This window comes from Mustela lutreola, chromosome 8 (assembly GCF_030435805.1).
Source record: "Mustela lutreola isolate mMusLut2 chromosome 8, mMusLut2.pri, whole genome shotgun sequence".
NCBI classification, from domain to species: Eukaryota; Metazoa; Chordata; class Mammalia; order Carnivora; family Mustelidae; genus Mustela; species Mustela lutreola.
Window position 1 is genome coordinate 44,848,946 of NC_081297.1, and position 17,501 is coordinate 44,866,446.

At 39.9% G+C, this 17,501-nt stretch overlaps 1 long non-coding RNA gene across 1 annotated transcript in view; it reads right to left on the bottom strand.

Annotated features, from left to right (window-relative positions):
* Window positions 1-17,062, bottom strand: part of LOC131838390 (uncharacterized) — a 40,283-nt gene extending 23,221 nt beyond the window's left edge. The window contains exons 1-7 of the long non-coding RNA XR_009356584.1: window positions 16,906-17,062; window positions 16,373-16,501; window positions 15,392-15,489; window positions 8,019-8,131; window positions 4,953-6,471; window positions 4,366-4,512; window positions 3,855-3,995 (exon numbers count right to left, since the gene is read on the bottom strand). This is a non-coding gene — a long non-coding RNA (uncharacterized LOC131838390). The remainder of the gene's footprint in view (window positions 1-3,854; window positions 3,996-4,365; window positions 4,513-4,952; window positions 6,472-8,018; window positions 8,132-15,391; window positions 15,490-16,372; window positions 16,502-16,905) is intronic.
* Window positions 17,063-17,501: the final 439 nt, after the last annotated feature.

The window sequence follows — 17,501 nt, forward strand, 5'->3', positions numbered from 1 at the left end:
ATAAAGAGATTTTTAAATAAAAAAATATATATTCGTTCAGATAATTACCATTTCTAATGGTAATTTCTTTCTTTTTTTTTTTTTTTTTAAAGATTTTATTTACTTATTTGACAGAGAGAGATCACAAGTAGGCAGAGAGGCAGGCAGAGAGAGAGAGGAGGAAGCAAGCTCCCCTATGAGCAGAGAGCCCGATGCGGGACTCGATCCCAGGACCCTGAGATCATGACCTGAGCCGAAGGCAGCGGCTTAACCCACTGAGCCACCCAGGCGCCCCTCTAATGGTAATTTCTTAACGTTTCTTATAATATGGGTCTACTGGTGATGAATTCTTTCAGCTTTTTTAATGTGTGAAAATGTTTTTTTCTCTTAGTCTGAAAGAAATTACCACTAAGCACAGAATTCTAGGATATAGTGTTTTTCTTTTAGTGCCTTGAATTTTACTATGTTTTCACTTGCATTGTTTCCAATTAGAATCTTTATTCCTCTCTTTGAAACATGTTGCTTTTATTGTTTCATTTTTTTTTACTTTCTGCATTTAAGATTTTCTCTTTTCCACTGGTTTTGAGAAATTTGAATATAATATGGTTTGGTGTAGTTTTATGTTTCTTGTGTTTGGGGTTCACTTAGTGCCTTGGAACTGTGAATTTATCAATTTCTTCAGATTTAGAAAATTCTCAACCACGATTTCTTCAAATATTTTTCTGTCTTTCCCCTTTTTGGTGGAACTCCAACTGAACATAAATGAGGCTGCTTGAATTTGTCCATATTTCACTGAAGCTTCCTCTTTCTCCTTCTTCTCCTCCTTTTCTCCCTCCTCCTCCTCCTTCTACTTCTTTTTATCTTTGTTTCATTCTGTATAGTTTTTATTGCTATGTCTTCAAGTTAATCAATCTTTTCCAATCTAGCTTTCAAACCTACAGAATACAGTTATAATACGTGCTTTAGTGTCCTTGTCTACTATTTCTGTGAGTTCTGGGTCAGTTTTGATTGATTTTTCTCCCTATTATACATCATAATTTCTTGCATCTTTGTGTGTCTGGTGATTTTTTATTTAACGCCACTCATTGTGAATTAACCTTATTAAGTGCTGGGTATTTTTGTATTCTTATATTCTTGAATTTCTTCTGGGATTCAGTTACTTGAAAATAGTTTGATTGTGGGGGGAGGGTCTTGCTTTTAAAATGTGTTAGACCACGTGCCTGCGTGGCTCAGTGAGTTAAGCCACTGCCTTCGGCTCAGGTCATGATCTCAGGGTCCTGGGATGGAGCCCCGCATCGGGCTCTCTGCTCAGCAGGGAGCCTGCTTCCTCCTCTCTCTCTGCCTGCCTCTCTGCCTGCTTGTGATCTCTCTCTGTCAAATAAATAAATAAAATCTTTTTTTAAAAAATCAAGGACATATTTTTTAAAAATAATAATAAAATAAAATGTTAGACCAAAACAGCATTCAGCCTGCTCTTAATTTTGCCACACCTTCTCAGTGCTCTCTACCCAATGCCTGTGAGTTATGAAGTTTTCAAGCTGATTGGTGTGAACAGGTACTATTCCTGGCACCATGTGAATTCTGGCTACTGTTCTCTCAATTCTTTGTTCTTTTCCTCACCTGAAACAGTTTCCTCATATTCATGGACTGTTTAATATTCTGCTCCATAAACTCTAGCTGCATTGGTCTCCCTGGATTTTCACCGCCATCTTGTCACCTCAGGAAGTCCACTAGACTCTTCCTGGGTTTTCTTTCCCTATGCCACAACCTGGAAACTCTCTTAAGAAAATTAGCTGGGAGAATAAGAGGGCTCACCTCATTTTTTTCCTGACTGTCAGGAATCACTGTTCTTTGTTGCCTCCTATCCAATGTCTTAAAAACAATTATTCCATATACTTTGTCTAGCTTTTAGTTGTTTCAGGCAAGAGAGTAAATCTGCCCCAGTTATTCCATCTTCACCAGAAGCAGAAATCCCTCCACCGGATTTTGAATATTCAACATTTCCTCCTTTCCTTCCCCTACCTGATGGATTCCCATTAGGGACAGTTTGCTTAACTAGGGCTGGTTAGTGCTGGCTGATGTCCAACCAAAATTATATTATAGGCTGATAAATATCTTGATTCTCAATCACTATGCCCTGGAGTGAGAGAGGAGGAAGAAGGAGAGGGGAAAAGGGAGTAGTCAAAACATTTCCACTGTCGGTCAAGATGGAATGGGGTGGAATCGACACATGAACAATCTGCGGACTAGTAGTTGGGGAAAAAATCTCGTCCTCCAACTGACTAATTGATTACATAGAGCAAACCTTTGTTCCAAATTCACAGACCCTACCCTAGGCAACATGCAGACACATGCCAGGAGGGAGATCAAACAAGAGATTGTGTGGGTGGTCCACTAATCGGCAAAACTAGAGTAGCTATGTGAGAAAGTTCATCTCTTTCTATGACAAGGGAAGTGCATTTGAGATGGTGGTGTAATGGTAGACTGCAAACCGTAGTCCCTGGAAACTCGATGCTAACGAGTGTTGCACTTAAAAAAAAAAAAAAAATTCTCATCTTGGAAATTCACAAATGTACATTAGCATATTTAGCAACCCTGAAAAATGGGCCTCTCAGATGCCTATTCTGAGGTGCATAATTAACCAATATCTCCAGCTTTCATGCTCTAAAATCCTCACTGTGTTAAAACTGAAACCAGAGTCCCTTAGGTTTCTTCTAGCCAATGACTGAATATGGCAAGTCCACTAAGGCAGACCTACTCCTTCAAGATATGGGACTTTTCTGATGGGTGGCTTTGGTTCAGGGACTCCCTGTTGGCCTTACTGAAACTTTTTTAGAACCTCACTGTCATCTAAGGCCTTCCTTACTTTTTCCCTCCTTCCCTTTCCTTCCTCCTTTCCCTTCTCCTTGCCAAGGTTCAGACATACATCGCCATCTGAGTGCTCCCAGCCTCCTCTGGCTCCCTCCCTATTTTCCCTCACAGATGTTCCTCCAATAAATCTCCTGCAACTCTAACACCATGTTGGTGTTTACTTTTTGGAGGACAAGACTAGCCTATGTATTGAAGGCTCTAAGGAAATTCTACATTTAAGATACTAATTTTAACTCAGTATTTCCCACCCATTTTGCCAATTAACACAGCCTATTTTTGTGAAATACCCATTAAAAGTCGGATGGAACTTGGTTGGAGGAATGCCACTGAAATGGAAGGACTAAAACAACAATTAGAAATTTTTGGTTCCAGTACTCTGTCCTCTGCTCCTAAAAATACTTAACATTAGTATAATAATTCTAAGGTAGGCAGAATTCTGTGATGGCTCCCAGATTTCAGGCCCTCTTTCCCAGTTATTGAATCAAGCAGCAATCTAGATGTTGATATGAAGGGATTTTCACAGATGTAACTAAGGTCCCACATTAGTTGACCTTAAAACAGATTATCCAGGTGGGCTTGGTCTCTCTCATGAGCCATTTAAGTCTGAATCTAGAGGTCAGAGATGGGAAAGTCAGAGAGATTCAAAGGGCTATTCAACAAATGTGCAGAGTGGAATTCCAACAAAACCTTATTTTACAAAAACAAGCTTCAGGCTGGATTTGGCCTGTGGGCCATGCTTTGCCAACCCTAGCATTAATTATTCAATAAATGTGGAAAGCAGGGGCGCCTGGGTGGCTCAGTGAGTTAAGCTTCTGCCTTCAGCTCGGGTCATGATCCCAGGGTCCTGGGATCTCTGCTCAGCGGGGAGCCTGCTTCTCCCTCTCTCTCTGCCTGCCTCTCTGCCTACTTGGGATTTCTCTCTGTCAAGTAAATAAATAAAATCTTGAAAAAAAATGTGGAAAGCAAAAACTAATTAAATTATCTTTTCACCCCATTCCAATCACCTGGGAAATGTAGAAAGGTGTCACTTTTGCAGATACCAAAGTCATAAACCATCGGGTTAACCGGTTCACTTGGTTCTTGAGTTTGGAGGATGGCATGAGGAAGAAGAGGTGACCAATTATCACCATAGCTTGCTCTGTCACCTGTGCCCAAGGAGACACAACAAACTTGCCTCAGCTCAGGGATGAAGACAAGACAATCCCTTAGGGGCTTTTCCTTTTTCATCTTTGTATCCCCTGGGCCTAGCACAGTGCCTGGCTAATAATAGTAATCAGTAAATTTAAGTTGCTTAATTGCGTATTTAACAAATATGGAGCTGGACAGTGGCATTTTCTGACATACCCTTTTCTGGAGAATGGGAAGCAGAGCCCAAGGAAAGTCACCCTGCTCTTCTGGAAGAGCCATTTAAGTTATCCTTCCACCATTAAATAGTCAGACATGGCCCTGCCCCATCTTTGGCTCAAGACTTACTCCTGCAGCCATCCATTCAATCCCACTACCTCCAAATCCCACCTTGTTGCTGGTCTTTAGGGACCAATGATTGAAGAGAAGCCAGAGGGTGAGATAAGCCTTGAAGGACACGGCCTCTTTTGTGATGTCCATCATCTGTAGTGGACAAACCCACATGTTTCCGGGCACTGATGACCAGTCCTTTGAGCACTGAGAGGAATGCAGGGAGTATGAGTTGCCCATCACCTTTCCCTTCCCATAATGGGAAACAGACACACATTTGGGCATAGTCTTCTTATCTCCAACCCTAAAAGTGTTTCTGGGGTCCTATACTGGGAAACACCAACCCATTCACCATGACCCCAACTATTTTTCCTTTGTGACCACACCTGGAACACCCAGCACGGAAAGGAAAAGTGGTTGAGGGTATCAACGTCCATAGCATCCTATCAAGCTTGGTCCTTGCCCCATCCAGGCCAAGAAGTTTGATGCAGAAGAGCAGCTGTTCACACCTGGTCTGCTCTCAGTCATTTCCTGGCCCTCCCCAGCCTTCTTGGATCCCTACTTAGAGGGACCAGCCTCTTTATTTGCCCTTCTTTCCTCCCTCCCTGATTCCAACAGTGTCTTTCCCAGACCCTCCTGACCCTTACCATGACATAATGCCAACATGTCATCCTCTGTTTGGGCCATCCTGAGAAGGCGCAGGATGTATTCCCATGTGACCCCAATGTATGAAGCTGCATCTAAGAGGGAAAGTACAAGAAAGACATCCCTATCCCAGGGAGGGGAACATCCTTCACTAAGGCCAACTTTATAGACTGGAGGCCAGGATACCCGGGTTCTGATCCTAGTTCTACCTCCAGAGTCTGGGGAACCCTGAACTAGTTACTTAATTTATCTGAGTTTCAGCTTCTTTTTTTTTTTTTAAGATTTTATTTATTTATTTGACATAGAGAGAGCACACACAGGCAGAGAGGCAGGCAGAGAGAGAGAGAGAGGAGGAAGCAGGCTCCCTGCTGAGCAGAGAGCCCAATGCGGGGCTCGATCCCGGACCCTGAGATCACGACCTGAGCCGAAGGCAGTGGCTCAACCCACTGAGCCACCCAGGCGCCCCGAGTTTCAGCTTCTTTAACTGTTAAATAGGAGTCCAGTTCCTGATGTGACCACTGCGCAGGGATGCTGGGAGGATCAAGCTCGATCATGGATATTAGCATAGCACAGAAATGCAAATTATTAGGACAAGCTACACATGAACACTCCTTTACAAAAACCCTTAGGAAATAGAGAGCTATGCTGTCTGAGATGGATGTGAAGACATTTGCCCTGATTAGATCAAGCGACATGTTTCCAGCTTCTGTTGCTGTGTCCTCTGTGCTGGCTGGGTCATGCCTTGTCATTTTGAGCCTAATGCTCAGAAGGCAAACTTACTCCCCCCAGACTCTCTTTCCCCCAGTTCCAAGTGGTGGAGAAAAGGTCACTAGTCCTGTGACTTGACTGCCTTTTCACACTTTGCGATAGAGAGAGGGGAGCAGAATGGGTAAGCGAGCCACCACCATCACCACGAGCCACTAGGGCAGAGACTGAATGGTGAGTCTCTGCCTCCTCCTGCCTACTCTATTAACTTCCAAGACTCTAACCAAATTCAACACTGCAGGTTCCCTTAAGTAAAGCCCTCCTTGCTTTCTCCTTGCCCCTACCCACCACTGCTGAATGGGGGTTTCTATTCTGCCTTCTCTCTTCACCTGGAGTCTTCTTTCCAGCTCTGTGGGTCTCCCATGCCCTAATACATCCTATCATGCCATTCTTGGTCTCCAGAAACTCCCTCCTGAGGTCCCAGGAGCCCAGTAGGGATCCTAGTTTCTTCTCCCACCTACACATACACACCCATGACTGAAATAAGTGGAGATGTCCAATGAGAGAAATCAGGAGTATAAAGCTGATCTAGAGCCTATACAATGTCTCCACCCCCTGCTGCCCCTGTTCTCTTCTCAGACTAACTCAGGCTATACCCTGGCGGTGGATCAGTCTCCCCACTGCAGTCAGGAGGCAGTTTGGGGGCAAGGTATTGTGCCATCAGTCCCACAGCTTGAAGATGACTATTCCTGGAGACTGGAACCCCAGAGCCATTAGGACCGTAGTACACAGCTCCTCCAGTTCTCCCTCCGGCTTCTGGAAAAGAAAGATTAACTATTCAAAGGCTAATCCCCAAGATGAGTCCCGTAACTTCTTTTTTTTTTTTTTTTTTTTTGAAGATTTTTATTTATTTATTTGACAGAGATCACAAGCAGGCAGAGAGAGGCAGGGGAAGCAGGCTCCCTGCTGAGCAGAGAGCCCGACGTGGGGCTCGATCCCAGGACCCTGAGATCATGACCTGAGCTGAAGGCAGAGGCTTTAACCCACTGAGCCACCCAGGTGCCCCTCCTGTAACTTCTAAGAATCGGCTTTGGTCAATAAGTGATTCTCTTCCTTCTAGAAGGCAAGAACCCCACTATCACCCCATCCAACAAATGCCTTCCCAGTGATGGAGGGCAAGACCTTCCTAGAGCATGCAAAGAACAGATAGACAAAAATCTGCAAAGTCTCTGTGTTGGGGACAGGGAGGTTGTGGGGATTGAAGATTTTAGAGCAGAAATTCCCCTACAGCACCTAGGGAATCATCAGGAAGGTGGGTAGATTATGGAAGCAACTTTGGAAATCTCTGGCTGGTCAAGAATCTTGATCAGAAGACAGGCATGCCAAGGAAGGCAGGTAAACCAGAAGAAAGATAATTCATAGGTAACCAAGAAAATAAGAAACGAGATTAAACAGTGTCACAAATGTGCATGTAAAGTACGTGGTTAGATGGACCGGTAGACATTATGAACGTTCAGTCTAGAGGTGGGCTGGCACACAGGTAAGTGGATTTGAAAGACAGTGAGATGATTAGTTGAACTGCAGAAACAAAGCTGACTAAGGACACAGTCTGAAAACCAGGTCAGACTTGGAGCCCAACAGTCCAAATCCTTCCCCCCTTTCCGTCTCCCTTCTCCTGCCTCACCACTTTGCTTCACTGCTGTAGCTTGCAATTCTGTCTAGGTCATGGTCCCTGAGATATGCTCAGAGTATGGGTACGGACTCCAGCAAACTGTTTAGAAATGAGACACTCACATCCCAGATCCCAGTTGGTTTCCAAGTGTCATCATCCACCAGAAAGAACTACTGGGCTCAGACCTGCTGTTTTCTTCCCCCAAAGTCCCCAGCCCAGAGGCAAAGGCTCCTCACCATGGTCCTCAGGTAGTCAACGAAGATATCGGTCACCTTCTAGCATAGTGGAGGTACCATCTTGTTGTTTAGGATTTTAACTTTCAGCAACTTGAGAGTTTTAAAGACATTGTCTGTTGACAGCTACAGGAGAGAGGGGACTCAGGAAGAAAGGAAGGTTGAAGGGTAAAGATTATAAAGAGAATAAAGGGCCCGTGGTAGAGAAAGGAAGAGGAGGAGTGAATCCAGGAAGAGGGTTAAAGCTGGATCAGGGATTGAGGGGATGGAGGGAATATGGGTCAGACTAGGGACACGGGTTTCAGACCTGGAGCTATGATGGCCTGGACCAAGTAGTGCTCTGCTAACTGGAGATTTCTCCTACTCTCCTGGCACAACAGGTATGTACCCAACCAGCTCCCTGGATGGAGATGGCCCTGTGCTCGTTGGAGCCAGTAAAATGTCTGAGATGTCCTCACCTGATCAGCAGCTTGGAGTACCTCCATAATGTCCTCAATGTTCTTTCCTGAAGTATCCCATTCCTGGTTCCTCTCAGTGATCTCTGAGGACTGTATCATAGCTATAAATATCTCTGTAAGAAGTAAAGAGCATGAACTGGAGGAGTTGTTTTTCTCATGCTGCAGGCGGGTATTTCATCAGAGGGGGATACCATGCTACAAACAAAAACATACAAGGGGCACTGGGTGGCTCAGTGGGTTAAGCCTCTGCCTTCAGCTCAGGTCATGATCTCAGGGTCCTGGGATGGAGCCCCACATTGGTCTCTCTGCTCAGCAGGGAGCCTGCTTCCCCCTCTCCCTCTGCCTGCCTCTCTGCCTACTTGTTGTTTCTGTCAAATGAATAAATAAAATCTTAAAAAATAAAAAAAATTTAAAAACATTTTAAAAACTATAAAAGTTATAGTTTTATTATAATATTATATTTTATATATTTTTATTATATATTATATATTACATAATATTATAATATTTAAAATAGTATATTAATATTATATTATATTATACTAATATCATAAAATGTTATATTATAAAACAATATTATTCATATTAATATTAATCAAATATTAAATTAATATTATTAATATTGTTATATAATATATTATATATTACATAACATAAAATATTATAATATATATTATAATATTATAAAATATATATTTTATTATATATTATATAATATGATATATTATATCATATTATATATATTATATATGATATATAATATATCAAATATATTATATCGATAGATATGATATATATCTATAGATATAGATATCATATCGATAGATATGATATATATCTATAGATATAGATATCATATCGATAGATATGATATATATAATATATATCTATCGATATAATATATATTTAATAATAATATATTTATAATATATTTAATATTATATTTAATATTTAAATATATTTAATTTATATTATAATAATATATTTATAATATGTTTAATAATAATATAATATTATAAAATATATAATATTTTATTATATGTATCATATAATATATATGATATGATATATCACATATACCATATATATGATATTATATTATTATTATATTATATATTATATATAAATATTATATATTTATATATATAAATTATTATATATTAATATTATATATTATATATTATATATATAAATATTATATATAATATAATAATAATATAATATCATATATATGATATATGATATGATATTTATATATATCAGGCTCCATGCTCAATGGAGTCTGTTGGAGATTCTCTGCCCCTTTCCCTCTGTCACTTTGGCTGACCCCCTCAAATAAATAAATAAACCTTTGAAACTGATTATGGAACTATAAAGAAGAGTTATTCAAGTAACTTTTAAACATAATATTCTAAGTGTATGCCTTTAATGGGATATCTCCTAAGGATAAAAAGACCTGCAAAGAAGTCCTGAAATTTATCTAATGAGTTTGTTATTGGTAGTGTTATTGGGGAGGTAGTTATGAAACCATTGCGTATGTTGTAGTAAATATACTGTTTTTCAGCAAACAGGATTGTTACCATGGAAGAAGGGAGATGCAAATATGGAATGGGAGCCCATGATGTTTAAATTTTAATTAATTTTAAATAAATTAAGACTTCGCGATTTAAAGTATTTCTGTCCATTGAAGATGCCCAAAAACCAATGAGCACACCTGAAACATACCATTTACACTCTGCTCTTTTTTTTTTTTTAAGATTTTATTTATTTATTTGACAGAGAAATCATAAGTAGATGGAGAGGCAGGCAGAGAGAGAGAGAGGGAAGCAGGCTCCCAGCTGAGCAGAGAGCCCGATGCGGGACTCGATCCCAGGACCCCGAGATCATGCCCCAGCCGAAGACAGCGGCTTAACCCACTGAGCCAACCAGGCGCCCCTACACTCTGCTCTTTTTTTTTTTTTTTTTTTTTTTTTAATTTTATTTATTTATTTATTTATTTATTTATTTATTTTTTAAAGATTTTATTTATTTATTTGACAGAGAGAGATCACAAGTAGGCAGAGAGGCAGGCAGAGAGAGGAGGAAGCAGGCTCCCTGCCGAGCAGAGAGCCCGATGCGGGACTCGATCCCAGGACCCTGAGATCATGACCTGAGCCGAAGGCAGCGGCTTAACCCACTGAGCCACCCAGGCGCCCCCACTCTGCTCTTTTTTTAAAAAAAAGATTTTATGTATTTATTTGAGAGAGAGAGTGTGTGCAAGCACAAATGCGGAGATGGGCATTGTTTTTTAATGTTGAAATCATACTTATATTATTTTACACTACTTTCCCTCATTACATCCATGTCTTTGGCTCTCCAGGCCTTATGTGTCCATGAAATGGAAGCTTTTGCTTCCTTAAGAATGTCTTGTCTGTCCTGCTAATGTGATTATCTCTGAAACTCTTCTCAGGCTATGTAATATCCATGCCACTTCTTTGCAGATGCTTGGGAAGTGGTGGTGGATCTAAAAACATTCAGTTAAGAATCAAGAAAAACATAAGGCTTCAAGCCATGCAAGTTCTCTGACTCTTCTCCACATTTCTGTTACCATCACAAAGTTAATTAGATGATTCTTTAATTCCCTACAGATACATTTTATTGCTAAAACGTTTAATTCTACCATTGCAATTTAAGTTTAAAAAAGTTACTTTTAAGCTGGAGGGCTCTGGAGTGGGGGGATGGTGGCGTCAAGATTGCCTTGATTCGAAACTGAGATTAGCCATTCTCCGGTTATGTGTCCTGGTGAGTTTCATCATTGCCGGATGTAATATGGGGCTGGATCATGACCTGAGCGCCAGGACAAAGAGTTGGATGATCATCTGACTGAGCCACACAGGCATCCCTATAACCCACTCTTTTAAAAAAGGAAAAAAAAAAAAAAAGGTCTTCTTGAAGAAATGGCAGATTTCTGGTCATAAATGATTGGGAATAGAAAGAGTACAAGAGGGGCGCCTGGGTGGCTCAGTGGGTTAAGCCTCTGCCTTCGGCTCAGGTCATGATCTCAGGGTTCTGGGATGGAGCCCACATCAGGCTCGCTGCTCAGCAGGGAGCCTGCTTCCTCCTGTCTCTCTGCCTGCCTGTCTGCCTACTTGTGATCTCTGTCTGTCAAATAAATAAATTCTTAAAAAAAAAAAAGAAAGAAAGAAAGAGTACAAGATAGGTCCCTATACTTTTGTGCCAAAAACAGACACGTGCTCAAAAACCCAATGGGTATACCCTAATAAGGCAGAAGACCCAGATGAAAGGGGTCTCCCATTGGTCAAATGAGCAACATTTTGAATATCAAAAAGAATGACAATAATAATTTAAAATCCACTGAATAAAAAATAAAGAAGAAAAAGAAAGGAACCCCTGGCCCCAAAGTGGAACTTAAAAATGGTAGTGGTACACCTGGGCTGCTCATTCAGTTGAGTGTCTGCCTTCAGCTCAGGTCATGATCCCAGGGTCCTGGGATGGAGCCCCATGTCAGGCTCCTGCTTGGCAGGAAGCCTGCTGCTCCCCCTCCCACTGCCTCTCTCCCTGGCTTATATCACTCTCTCTCAAATAAATAAATAACATCTTTTTAAAAAATAATAAGATAAATTAATAAATGCTTGGTAGTTATAGTGGGGGAGGAGGGATTCCACTTTAAAAGATGCCAGCTAATAAAAGAGAAGGAATGACAGAATTGCAACTATAGATGAAATAACTGTTGCAGGCAAGAAGCACCAATGATATTGACATGGCCTGAAGCATCACCACACATATTATGCATTAAGTTACAATAGGAGAAAAGCTCTTTTACAACAGAGAGATGTGATGAATACCCCCTTCACCAAGCTATCAAGCGTAAAATCACCAATAACAGAACTGACCGATATTTTATGTTTCCTGATGATGCAATGGAAGACATGCTTCCCCATGCAGTATTTATGCCCACTACGTTTAATTTAAATCTAAAATGAGGAAGTGATCAGTCAAATCCAGATTATAGGACAGTCAACATGACCACTAAAGACGAAAATGGTGGGTGGGCTATCTTAGATGAAAGGAGAACGCAATGGATCATCTTTGATCAGATCTTAGGTGGGCTGAAGAATAGCTAGAAAGGAAATTTTAGCTAGAAAGAAAATTTCAAGGACACTTGGGGAAATTTGACCACAGGCTATGTGATAATGATAATATTGTATCAATATTATGTTCCTTGAGTATAATAAGGTTATAAGAATTCTCCTGGAACACTTAAAGCCCATAATATAAGTGTGAACTTACTCTGGAATGTTTCAGATCTATGTGCATGCGTCTGTATATGGATTGAGAGAGACAGAGTATGAGATGAGCACAAACATGGCAAAAGGTTTAGCAAATTGGAGAATGTAGGTTGAAGAATAATGGGCGCTCACTGCACTATTCTTTTAACTTTTCTATAGGTCTGGTATTTTTTTCAAAATAAAATGTTAGGAGAGAAATCAAGATTCACCAGTTATCAAAAGACACCATTAGTTGAGTAAAAAATGGCAAAGCTCAGAGTACAAAAAGATATATATCACCCATAAAATCAACAAAGTATCCATATCTAAAATATATAATAATCCCCTGCAAATCAAAGAAAAATGGGTAAGAGACGTAAAGGAATTTATAAAAGAGTATATCCAAATGGCTCATAAACACATTTAAAGGTTTGCCTCAATCTAACTAGGAATTAGGGAAGTAAAAATTAAAACCACAGAAGTATATTGCAACACACCCACCAGAAAGGCTTAAACTTAAAAGGTTTACAATAACTAGTGTGGAAATGATGTGGAACAGTGGGGATTTTCATATACTAATGGGATATAAAAGAATACAGCCGCTTTGGGAGACAACTTGGTATTATCTACCAGAATGCTTAAGATACGCTTACTCTTTGATCCTTTTCCAGGTAAACACCTAATGGAATGCATGCTTACTTATGATAATAGACATGTGCATGAATGTTCACAGTGTCATTATTCATAACAGCCCTAAACTGCAACTCCTATGTCCAATATCACCATAATGGAGAAATTGTTATTATTCATACAATAGTCATATTGTGGAATACTATATAGCAATGAAAATGAACAAACTATAATGTCCTGCAACAATAGGGATAAATCTAACAAATATGAAATAAGTGAAAGATGCCAGAAATAATAGATATTTCATGATTATATTTATTTTTTTAAAACCCTCAAAAATAAGCAAATATGAACTACTGTGTTCGGGGATTCAAACTTAAGTAGTAAAAGTTTCAAGAAAAGCAAGAATATGATTTTTATTTAAAAAATGTTTTTTGGGGGATGCCTGGGAGGCTCAGTGGGTTAAAGCCTCTGCCTTCAGCTCAGGTCATGATCTCAGAGTCCTGGGATCGAGCCCCCACATCGGGCTCTCTGCTCAGTGGGGAGTCTGCTTCCTGCCCCGCCCCCCCCCCCCACTGCCTCTGCCTGCCTCTGTGCCTACTTGTGATCTCTGTCTGTCAAATAAATAAATAAATCTATAAAAAAAATTAAAAATAGAAATGAAAAATGGTTTTTTACTTATATGTGGAATCTAAAAAACAAAATAAATGAACAAATAGAAACATACTCATAAATACAGAGAGCAAACCAGTGGTTGCTAGAGGAGAGGGTGTAGGGGACGGATAGTGAAGGGGATTGAGAGGTACAAACTTCCAGTTTTAAAATAAACAAGTCACAGAAATGAAAAGACAGCATAAAGAATATAGTCAATAATATTGTAATAATGCTGTATGGTGACAGATGGTAACTACACTTACTGGAGTGAGCATTGTATAATGTATAAAATTGTCAAATCACTCTGTTCTGCACCTGAAACTAATATAACATTGTATGTCAACTATAAATCAAAAGTAAATATTTTTTAAATCAGTGGTTATCTTGAGAGGAAGTAATGACTAGGAAGGATCACAACAGGGAGAGCTGGATGGTGGTGACACAAATATTTGCTTTGTGGTACATCATTGAGGTCTACATACTTGTTGATGCACTTCACTGTGTGTCTTTAACAAAACAGATGTTTTTTAAATTAAAAATAGAAAAAATAGGAACTATAAGAAAAATATAGGATTTTATGTAAAAATACTATAGGATTTTATGTAGAAATACTATTTTTAGGGCACCTGGGTGGCTCAGTTGTTAAGCGTCTTCCTTCAGCTCAGGTCATGATTCCAGGGTCCTGGGATCAAGCCCTACTTCAGGCTCTTGCTCAGTGGGAAGCCTGCTTCTCCCTCTCCCACTCCCCCTGCTTGTGTTCCCTCTCTCACGGTGTCTTTCTCTGTCAAATATACAAATAAAAAATCTTGAAAATAGAAGAAGCTATATTTTTAAAAGATAATACAGAAAAAAAAATTAGAAATTGAACAACTCAATAAATAGGTTTCAGAGTAGACTAGATGCTGCTGAAGAATGAATCAGTGAATTGGAGGACACACTGGCAAAAGTGACCCAGAATCTAGCACAGACACATGGAGAAGAAAATAAAAGAGAGACATTTAGAGACATGGATGAAAACCTCCAACATATGCTTAATGGGAATGCCAAAGGAATGCAGTGAATGGGCAAAAGGTCATAGATGAAGGGATAGTGGCTGCAGATCTTTCAGAATTCAAGCGAACATGAATGCTCAGATTGGAAAAGCACACCAAGTCTTTCACAGGATAAAGAAAATCAATCCATTTCTAGATACACTGGAATAAAATAAAAGACCAAAGAAAACAAGAGAACTTTAAATCACTCAGAGAAAAAAAGATTACCTGCAAGAAAAAGACCACCAGACCAACAGCAGACTTGCCATCAGCAAGAGTAGAGAAGACAATGCAATAATAGCTTCCAAGTTTTGAAAGAAAGTAACTATCCGTCTAGAACTTTATACCCAGCTCCATCATTCAAGAGTAAGAGTTTGGGCCCCTGGGTGGCTCAGTGGGTTAAGCCTCTGTCTTTGGCTCAGGTCATGATCTCAGGATCCTGGGATTGAGTCCCGCATCGGGTTCTCTGCTCCGCAGGGAGCCTGCTTCCCCCGTCTCTCTGCTTGCCTCTCTACCTACTTGTGATCTCTCTCTAAGTGTCAAATAAATAAAATCCTTTTTTTAAAAAAAGAGTGAGAGCAAAATGAAGACATTCCAGATAAGCTAAGAAATTTATTATTCATAAGCCCCCACTGAAATAAATACTAATAATCTTCCTTCTTTCAGCAAGAAATGAAATAAACCCGGAAAGGAGGAGAAGAATGCAAGAAATGTATTAATCATGTACTCAGAATTAGTAAAACACTTGGTATCCTGAGTATCTTCTGTTGGCTCTCCAGATGCTCCCTACCTTCTTCTTCATTCTGTTAAATGTTTTGGAGGTCCAATAAACCCCCTTGTCCTATGGCTCGCAGTTAGGTTTTGCTAATAGGGAGCCCCGATAGGAAGCTGCAGAAAGAAAGGATGGTCAGGTCACAGTATATATTCTGGTTCCTCCTGGCCGTGTGATTCTTGGCTGGGTGCATACCTTGAGGTCACTGCCTCTCTCAAGATAGCTCTGTATGCACAACGCTCCTTTCAGCTTTTCACGACTTCTCCCTCCCCACATCCCTTCAGACCTAGGGGTGCCTCAACTCTGGCTGTTACTGGCTCCAGCATATTTACTATCTCTTGTGGGTTTCTTAATCTTTACTCACAAATACTCATCCGAAATAGTTGCTTTAAATCTGTTAAACTCTCCTCAAATATTCCTAATTTGAATGTGTAGTTTGTTTTCTGGTAGGTGCCTGGGAAGGTGGTAAATTTAAGGGAGTATTGTCGGTGAAATATAATAATCACCACTAAATCGAGGGAGTTAAAGCCCTGATGGAATGAGACCGTTAGCACAGCACAAAAGATGAGCAGGCTGAGGTTGAAGGGCAGGGATGGAGTTTGATATCATTATTTTCCTTAGAAGGAATATAGAGAATCAGTGCACTTTAAACTTTATTTTTTAGAAAAATAAAGAGGATAAATGCTTATTATTTTTCGAGTAAAAAAATCTCTCCAGGTGTTGAGTTGCAGAACCTTATTTCAATATTTTAGACTTCTTCATTTCTTATACTATTTAAATTCAATACATCCAACATTGAATATACTATCTTTTCTCCTTCCCTAAATTAATCCCTAAATCTGTGCAGTTCTTGAGTCTTGGTCATCTTTGACTTCTCTCTCACACCACCCACAGCCCTGCCAAGACAGAGGATTTTACTTATTCAAGGTCCCTTGAACCCAACCCTTTGCTACCCTTATACAGCCACTGTTCGACTTCATTTCTCATGTTCAGACTCACCTCCTTTTTAGGCCTGACCCTGCTCCAGTCCCTGTTTCTGTCCTTCCCACTCACACCAGACAAACAGCAGCACTACAAGGAAGAGGTTGAGATGACACAGAGGTAACGTCTCCTGGGAATACGACCCAACTGTTGAGAAATAATCATATCTTAGCAACCAAACTGAGAATGCTTACATTAGAACTAAACCACCAGCTCCTTAATTCTAAAGAACCTAAGGTGGAATAGAGCTTCCCCTCCCCCAAAGACAACTCCTGGAGAGAAATGGCTTTATTACAACTTCTTCTTTAAAATACCTGCTGCAGGGACGCCTGGGTGGCTCAGTGGGTTAAGCCTCTGTGTTTGGCTCAGGTCATGATCCCAGCGTCCTGGGATCGAGTCCCACATCGGGCTCCTTGCTCCGCAGGGAGCTTGCTTCTCCCTCTGATTCTGCCTTCCACTCTGCCTGCCTGTGCTCACTCTCGCTCGCTCTCCCTCTGACAAATTAATAAATAAAATCTTTTAAAAAATAAAAAATAAAAAAAATAATATACCTGCTGCAGGGGCGCCTGGGTGGCTCAGTGGGTTAAGCCTCTGTGTTTGGCTCAGGTCATGATCCCAGAGTCCTAGGATCGAGTCCCGCATTGAGCTCTCTGCTCAGCGGGAAGCCTGCTTCACTCACTCTCTCTGCCTGCTTCTCTGCCTACTTGTGATCTTTGTCTGTCAAATAAATAAAATCTTTAAAAAATAAAAATAAAATACCTGCTGCAGAGTAGCTATTCAACAAATGTGTTGAGAAAATAAATGAGTGAATGAGTTATATTTTTTAAACTTGTTATGTTGACGCAAAGGTGTGCACAGGGTTTATATATAAATATATTTACCATGGCACTATTTATCTATAAGTAAAAATTCAAAATTCTCTTGACACTCAACAATACACAGATACTTACATTACAGTTCATACATATGTGCAGTTGTTAAAATTAATTTTGTAAAATATTTAATGATATGACAAAATGTTCACATAGATTAAGTTAAAAAAAGACAAGTTATAAAGTGTGTATAATACTGTTTTATATATATCCAACTATATATTTTATATATATATACATATATACACATATATGTGTGTATATATATACACACA